Genomic DNA, 9,150 nt, shown 5'->3' with positions numbered 1-9,150 from the left:
AGTCAAATCAATTGGGATAGAATCCCAGCCTTGTCATCTACAGCCTGCGTGGTGTTAGGCAGTTGTGAAATCTCACAGAGACTTATTTTCTTCTCTCTAACTTACCTCACCCACAGGCGTGTGTGTGTAATGCAAATACTATTCTTCATCGTGTGAGTGCACTCATAGCTCACCACTTGCTTGGGGAATGGGTAGAAAAACGGGGTGGCCACTGTGGGACAAGCCTAACTGGAACCCCAAAGGAGGTCTTCTGTAACGTTAACATGAGTTTCCACTAGATTTCCAATTCCGTGGGTTCCGGCAGACCCTAGGGTGGGGGGCATGTAGACACTTGGACTAGCAGGGATGACTAAGCAGCTCCCTCAACCTTTGTAAGGCTAAGCGCTAATACTTCAAGAAGGAAAACAGCCCTAGTTGTCTCCTTCTTGCTCTCTTCATACTCTATTATAGACCTTACTATTCACTATTGTTATGTGGCCATGTCTTCTGCCTCTGGGGACATGGGAAGCTGGTCACTGTTCTTGCTGTTGGAAGTACACTCAACTGCCTCCCTCTCCTACAGGGGAAAGCCTGCGTCTTACTCACCTGTTCGCAGTCCCGACACATTGTCCGGCACACTGCAGACGCTCAGTGTGTTATTGTTGAAGGCCACTCTCATTCCTTTTCAGAAACACTCAATAATAAACTCTCATTCCTTCCTTTAGGGAAGTGAAAAACAGAACAACAGAAAAGCAAAAGCAAAAGGCTCCTTCCATTTTCTCCTGTAGCTGCCTCACAGAATGGGTCCTCTTTAGGCTGAGGCCGTCACACTTCTGTGGCATATGGGGTGGGGAGCGTCCACGTCAGGCCCAGTTTCTCCCCTCACCGGCTGGGTGGCCTTGACCATCGAACACAGAAGTGAAGTGCATGTGCACCCACCAGGGTTGGTGGCTCACGGGGGACCCAGATCACACTCATGGGTATAAAAGTGATCCTTACGACAGTGGTGCCACCAGATCCAACTCTGTCCCTTCACCGAGTCGATTTGAAGCTGTTGTCCGTTTTTCTCATACTTAATTTTCCCACTTTGTTGTTTGTCTTTGCTTTCATCTGGAAATAGAGCTTGGTAATTGCATTGCTGGTTTCCGTGGAGATCCAGGCCATAGCCACTGCATTGCAGCAAACAAAATGGAGTGTACCCTACCTTCCTTTCCTTTGTGTTCCTTAAGAGAAAATTTGAATTAAAAAGACCTCCCAAGATCACCTGTCTTTCAAATTGCTGGTGCAGCTGGGCGCAGTGGCTCACGCCTGTAATCCCAGCACTCTGGGAGGCCAAAGGAGGATCGCTTGAGGCCAGGAGTTCATGACCAGCCTGGGTAACATAGTGAGACCCCTATTCTACAAAAATAAATAAGTAAATTAGCAAGGCATGGTGGTGTGTGTGCCTGTGGTCCCAGCTACTCAGGCTAAGGCAGGCAGATTGCTTCAGCTCAGGAGCTTGAGGCTGCAGTGAGCTGTGATTGGGCTACTGCACTCCAGCCTGAGTGATGATAGGCTGCAGAGGAAGACCCTGTCTCTAAAAAACAAAACAAAACCAAACAAAACAAATTGTTCCACAGGGTGGGACATTAGCTCAGAGATAAATTAGCTGTCGCCCGTGCTTCAAGACACTACTGTCTGGCCCTTCTGAATATATCCGCATTTGGAACAAACCTCGTCCTGAATCAAAGTGGCTGTGAATGTTTGGAGGGTTGGCATCTAACAGTTGTGAGTTTTAAAATGGATTGAATTCCTTCATTCCCTCTTCTAATATTTCACGGCAGAGAACAAAGAGAACACACAGAGGGAAAACGTGGACTGGTTCCTCTCTCTTAACAAGACTAATCATCTGATGTTGAAGTCACCATGATCACAGCTGCCTGTATCTCTGATCCCTCCCCTCCCTTCCTCTCTTCTCTTCCTTCCTCTCCTCTTTTCTCCCTCCCTCCCTCCCTGCTTCCTTCTTTCTTTCCTTCCTTCCTTCCCTCCCTCCCGCCCTTCCTTCCTTCCCTTCCTTTCTTCCTTCCTTCCTTCCTCCCTCCCTCCCTTCCTTCCTCTCTCTCTCTTTCTTTCCCTTTCCTTCCTTCTTTCAGTTATTGTCTAAAACATAAAAATGAACAGGAGGTCGATATGAGGACTCACTAATCCTGAATTTGGCCTTGCTCTGTGTGATGCTGGAGCTCTGCAGCATGGGAAAATATCCGTGACATCCCATTGGCCCCCTTCTCCACCCCAGGCCCTTACCTTCACAGAAAGGCCTGCTTCCAGGAGCAGTGTTTCTAACTCACACCATAGTGAAGATGACTGATAAGACGTAGTGAGTTGCCTCTCCCAGAGATTTTAATTTTTATCACCCTAAAAAGCCAGAAGACCTCAAGTATTTAATATTTGATGTTAGACAAGAGGCATAGGTGTGTTGAGGCAGGAGGCCCTACCCAGGGTCCCTAAGCTGCCTGCCTGTTATCCAGAAGGGAAGGAAAACAATCATTTACTTTTTTTTTTTTTTTTGAGAAAGAGTCTCACTCTGTCACCCAGGCTGGAGCGCAGTGGCATGATCTTGGCTCACTGCAACCTCTGCCTCCCAGGTTCAGACGATTTTCCTGCCTCAGCCTCCCAAGTAGCTGGGATTACAGGCGGGCACCACTGTGCCCAGCTAATTTTCATATTTTTCATAGAGACGCGGTTTCACCATGTTGGCCAGGCTGGTCTCGAACTCCTGACCTCAGGTGATCTGCCTGCCTCGGCCTCCCAAAGTGCTGGGATTACAGGTGTGAGCCATCGGGCCTGGCCTCCTCCATCTACTTTTACTACTTAGAAAAAAAGAATGTAAGAAGAAAGCTTTCTTAATAAGTCCTCGTGTGCTGTCACATAGTGGGGTGACATAGTTAACAATAATGTGTTCTGTATTTCAAAATAGCTAGAGGAGAGGATTTTGAATGTTCCCGTCACAAAGAAATGATAAGTATTTGAGATGCTGGATATGCTAATTATCCCAATTTGATCCTTACACAGTCTATACGTGTATTGGAACATCACACTGTACTCATAACTCTGTACAATTATCATGTGTCAATTTAAAAAGACTAACTTCTTCAATGGTATATACAACAAAGAGAATAAAACACGATAACTTAAAATTTTGAAAAAGCAAAGCCTGCACTGCTTCCAAGCAGAGAGGACCTCCCTGCAAACATGCAGTGCTGCCATTTGTGAAATGCTGGTTGCAAAGCACAGACGAACTCCGGCTGGCAGTGCATTGCCTGTGGGTGTTAGCACTCATGGGACAAGCACCCTCCATTCAGGGGTGCTGCCACTGATTGCTGGGGAGCTGTGCTCTCGGAAGGCCTCAGCGGGTCATGGAATCTGTTCCATCAGAGAAATAGTGCAACACACTCTTGCAGATAATTAAGATTTGGACAAATGTCTGGCCATTGGGAGCCCTAGGCTTTGGAAAGGGCTGTGGACACAAAGAGGTCAGGACTGAATGGTTGACAGTGAACATCCCATGCCAGGGAACGTTGAATCAGGAAGGGTTCGAGACATGAGAAATAGCCTCTGGTGTGTTGTGACTGCTTCATTCACTGAGCAAAGAGAAAGAACCACTCCAGTTGGTTGGCCATGCCAAAAAAGGCCAGCCCTGTACACAAAAAAAATGGACCATGTGAAAGAAGTATGAACGACAAGAAGAAGGCCGGGCGTGGTGGCTCACACCTGTAATCCCAGCACTTTGGGAGGCCGAGGCGGGCAGATCATGAGGTCAAGAGATCGAGACCATCCTGGCCAACATGGTGAAACCCCATCTCTACTAAAAATAAAAAAATTAGCTGGGCGTGGTGGTGTGTGCCTGTAGTCCCAGCTACTCGGGAGGCTGAGGCAGGAGAATTGCTTGAACCTGGGACATGGAGGGTGCAGTGAGCCGAGATCATGCCACTGCACTCCAGCCTGGTGACAGAGTGAGACTCCGTCTCAGAAAAAAAAAAAAAAAAGAAACATAAGAAGCAAACCGAATTCTTCCTACTATTTATCGGATGTTTCTGCTGCGCCGGGCAGTTTACACTTGTTAGTTCATTTCATTCTCTTACAACCCTGAGAAGTAGGAGCTTTGATTATCCCTGTTTCACAACTGAGTGAAAAAGATTCAGGATCCGTGGGGGACTGAGACTGGTCGGACCTCTTCCCAGCGTATTCTCTCTACTGTTGATGAAGTGGAGCTGACTTCCAGCTGAGGGGCAGTGAGTGCAAAGGCACATCTTGGCCAGGGAGGACTAGAGCCTCACATGGTCTTGGGCTGGGGGTGGCAGGGCAGAGAGGCTGGGCAGGGCAGGCATTGCTCTGACAATGCATGTGCTTCTTGTCATAATGAGCACCGCAAGAGGAGGACACCCAACCCAGTCTTGGGCAAAGGAGATAGAAATCCCTAGGAGCCAGTCACAGAGAGGAAAGGGCTGTGGCAGGTCTCAGAGGCAGCAGAGATCAGAGGCCGTGCAAGGTCAGTGCCATTGCAGGGTCGGGGGGAGTAAAGGGTGAGGCCCGAGAGGCAAGCGGAGTCCAGGGCTCGTAGGGCCAGGCAAGCTCTGTTTGGCACCATCAGTGAGGAGCCACTGAAGAGCTTTAAGCAGTGAAATTTTAAAACATACCTCACAGACACTGAGTACTAGTTTTCTGCTTGGGTGAGATGGATCTTGGTGCCACTCACCTAGAGAGAGAACCTGTGGCCGGGCGAGGTGGCTCACACCTGGAATCTCAGTGCTTTGGGAGACTGAAGCAGGAGGATCATTTGAGGCCACGAGTTCAAGACCAGCCTGGGCAACGTCATGATTAATGGCAAAAACCACAATTACTTCTGTGTCAACCTAATATTTGCTGAAGGTCAAACACTGGTCAGCGATTGGAACCAGAACTGAACCCAGGTCCTCTACCCTTGAACTTTGTGCTGTTTTCTTCTAATTACTTCTTTGACTACCAGTGACTGCTGGATGAGTACTTTTTTCATTGATTTGACTCTAAAAATGAAAATTCCCATCCGTGAAAGGAGCAGTGTGTTTGTGGCCAGTGCAGAGACCCCTGCTGGACACCTGTGTGTTGGAGAGAAAACGACGCCTGGGAATGCTTCCACCAGGTCCCTGCTGGGTAGTGTCACTTTAGCCTGCGAGGGACAGGTGACACGAGTTACAGACAGGCTGCAGGAGGTAACTTGGTCCATGTGCATACACTATACAGAATTTTAGGGTATTTTAGTAATTTTCAAAATGTGCCGTGCAGCCACTGGTCCAAGTGAATTAGAAAAGAGAGCAGGCATTCATCAGGGAGGGCTCGTGGTCATAACGTCCACGTGGCTGCCCCTTCACTGGTTTCTGTCTTTACTCTAATGTATTCTTCTTAGGACACTGGCTACCCCATTAAACCTTGGCATCCACTACCCTCCTTAGAACTTATTACTAACAGTCAATTTTGCTAAAGACATTTATCTTGTTCTTTGTCAGTTTTTCCCACTAGGATGTAAGTTCAGTGAGGGCAGGAATTTTTATACTTCATTCTCTGCCATTTCCCTAGTGCCAAGAACAGTGCTGAAGACACAGCAGGTGCTCAGGGAACATTTATGGTACTAACTGTGTTCATGATACTATTGGTAATGTTTTGAAAGGCATCAGTAAGTCAAAGGGCATTGTTAGAAACAATGACAAGGAAGAGCATGATTCCTTCCTGCCTGGATGGTGAGAACATGTGTTGGATTTGATTTCAGCTGATATCACATGAAAGGTGTCCTGACATATTGCTCAGGACCTGTGAGCAATGGTGGAGTCCTTTGCTTTCTTTACAAAAGAAAACTCAATTCCCCTGATTTTTCTGCTCAATTTCTTTTCCTTTTCTTTTCTTTTTTTCTTTTTTTTTTTTTTTTTGAGACAGGGTCTTGCTCTGTGGCCCAGGCTGGACTGCAGTGGCCTGGTGTGATCTCAGCTCACTGCAACCTCCGCCTCCCAGGCTCAAGCGATCCTCCTACCTCAGCCTCCCAAGTAGCTGGGACTACAGGCACACACCACCACGCCTGGCTAATTTTACTATTTTTAGTAGAGATGAAATTTATCCATGTTGGCCAGGCTGGTCTAGAACTCCTGGGCTCAAGAAATCCACCTGCCTTGGCTTCCAAAAGTGCTGGGATTGAAGGAGTGAGTCACTGCACCCGGCCTCTGCTGTTTCTGAAGGGTGCCTTAGAAAAAATTCCGTGGAAAAGTTAAAATAATACAATTTCAAACACTTGAAGGGCTAACATTGGGCTATCCAGATAATTGTATTTCTTAACAGTCAAGACAGTTGAATTTTTTTTGTGTGCTTTTGATGTGTTACGGATCAAAAGTCAGGGATAGCAAATATCGTTTAAGCTCTGTACTGAGGCTGGATGGTCTTGGCCACATCTTAATTTCACCTGAAAGTTGGGAAGGTGACTAAGTATATTTTAAGGTGACTTCCATTTCCAAAGATGCCTCGGTCCGCGAGTCTGTGGAAAGTGGAATTTTGGGGGTCTATGCATTCCCCACTGGGGCCCGTCTTTGCTGCCTTGGGGAATGTGATTTAGCGCATTGATGCACATCTCACAAGTGAGATATCTATTAACCTGCAGCCTCATCTGACCTGCTTGCATCTAATAGGCAGTTGTTTAGTTCAGCACTTTCCTCTGGGGTCTTCTTTGGCCAGCATGCCCTCCTGTGGCTTGGGGAGGAGGCATCATTTTGGTATGATTGAGAGAATGAATCTGTGTCCATTCAGTGTATCTTGGAAGATCTTAGGACTGTCGGAGGTGGGAACAGTGCTTGGAAGTTCTTTTCCTCCCTTGGGAGAGAAGCTATGCCTCTCTGCATAGAAGAACCAGCCCAACTGCCTCAAAAACAAACTCCAGGGGGCACTGTGAATGCTGTCTTGGTAGAGAAGATATTGGGGAGCTGTGCAGTTGAGTTGAACTGGAATTGAAAATGCAGTCCAAGAACGACAGTTTGGGGAGTTTAAGAGCAGGAAAAGGCTCAGCTGAAGAAAACAGAAAATTTCTTCCTTGTACCAGTGGTTAATTTTTAGCTCTAAGTCTTGTGAGGGGGAGTCTGTGAGTGTGGCTGGGGTGGGATGGCACTGACCTGGTTCACCCTACAGTACCTGTGCCAGTGGGAAACTAGATTGACAGGAAAGTAGTATAATCTATTTTGGGGGTAGATTTGCATATGCAGATGAGATGCAACTGTAGGCATGATTAAACTGTTGTGTTGGTGCAGCTGCTAAATATTTGCTTTCTGTCTACAGTCCTGGAAAAGTCATTTACATCTTGATAACAATGAAAACATACATTTCTCAAATCAGATACATGATTCCTTAAACACACACACACACACACACACACACACACACACACACCCCAAAACAAAACAGTTACTATCATTTCCTAGCCCTCCAGAAAGTGAACTCTATTTCCCTGGGAGCCCTTTTCCCACCAGCCCTGGAGCACCCATCATCGAGAAAAAGTCACTCCAAGCCTCCTGCATCTTCGCTAGTACATCATTCTTGGCAGGTAATAAAAAAGAAAAGCCAGTGATTGGGTATGCATTATTGGTGGGGCACCGTTCTCTAGGCTTTAGGCATTTTCCCATGTATTCCTTGCCATCATTCTAGGGGATAGGGAACTGTGGTTCTACAGTGAAGACACTGAGTTAAGTGACTCCCTCACAATCACACAGTCAAGAAGCTGGAGTTTTAATCTAGGAGGTCAGACTGCAGAGCCTCTGTCCTTAACCTTGATATCAAGCTGCCTCCCATAATAATTCTCACAGAGCCCATCTCTTTTTCAACATTCCTTTTTAGATGCAGAACCCTTTATCCAAGGGGAGTCTTGGCCAAAGCATAAAAGACAACACAGACAGTAGTGGAGGTGTTCTAAGTGAAGCAGGAGTAAGCGGGTGGGGTCTGGAGCCTGGATCCTCCTCCAATTTTTGTGACTCTGAGTCCCTGGGGTTCCCAGGGACCCGTTTCTCTTCTGAATTGGCCCTTCCTGGGACTCAGCTGCTCTTCTCGCTAGTTGATCCTTCTATTAAGTGCAGTCGGTCCTCATATTCACAGATTTCTTATTTGCAAGTTCATCTACTTGCTAAAATTTATTCATAATCCCCAAACCAATACTCATAAGACTTTCTCCGCCATTCATGGACACATGCAGAGTGGTGGGAAATGTGTGTCGCCTGACACATGTGCTCTCAGCTGGGGTGGAAGCAGGGGCTGCCCTGCCTTTTTGTTTCTGCTCTCACAATGTCATTGGGTACTTTCTCCCAAGGTCTGGTTAGTGCCATGTCTTTTGCATTTTTGTGCTTTTGGTTGGTGATTTTGCCATTTAAAGTGGCCTCCAATGGGTTTAGTGGTGAACACCTGTGGTCTCAGCACTTTGGGAGGCTGAGGCAGGAGGATTGTCTGAGGCCAGGAGTTCGAGACCAGACTGGGCAATGTAGCAACACCCCCATCTTTACAAAAAACTAAAAAATTAGCCACGCTTGGTGATGCAACCCTGCAGTCCCAGCTACTCAGGAGGCTGAGGCTGGAGGATGGCTTGAGCCCAGAAGTTCCAGGCTGCAGTGAGCTAAGCTATGATCATGTCACTGCACTCCAGCTTGGGTGACAGAGCGAGACCCTGTCTCTAAAAAAAATTTTTTTTAATAATAAAATAAAATGGTCCCAAGCACAGCGCTGCACGAGTGCTGGCTGGCTCTTCTGAGTGCAGGAGGGCTGTGCCAGGGCTTGCAGAGAAAGTACATTCAGAATGTGTTAGATGGGTTTCATTCAGATGTGAGTGATAGTGCTGTGGGCCATGATTTAATGTGAATGGGTTAATATATGTTTAATATATATTAAATAAGGTTTATTTGAACAGAAACACACATAAAATAAGGCAATGTGTTAATTGATTGGTGAAAGTGTTGTCACCTGTGTATTTCCCCAAGGAGCCCCTAGTATTCACTATTGCAGTGCTGGTGGTAACTTTACAAAACATAGCTACGATGAATAATGAGAATTGACTGAACTCATCATATCTTGAGAGCTTCTTACTGGGCAGATAATGTGCTAGAACCTTATTTAAATGAACCCTAATTCTCAACCCTGTAC

This window comes from Gorilla gorilla, chromosome 8 (assembly GCF_029281585.2).
Source record: "Gorilla gorilla gorilla isolate KB3781 chromosome 8, NHGRI_mGorGor1-v2.1_pri, whole genome shotgun sequence".
Lineage (NCBI taxonomy): Eukaryota > Metazoa > Chordata > Mammalia > Primates > Hominidae > Gorilla > Gorilla gorilla.
The sequence above is the reverse complement of the archived record's forward strand: the minus strand, read 5'-3'. Positions refer to the sequence as shown.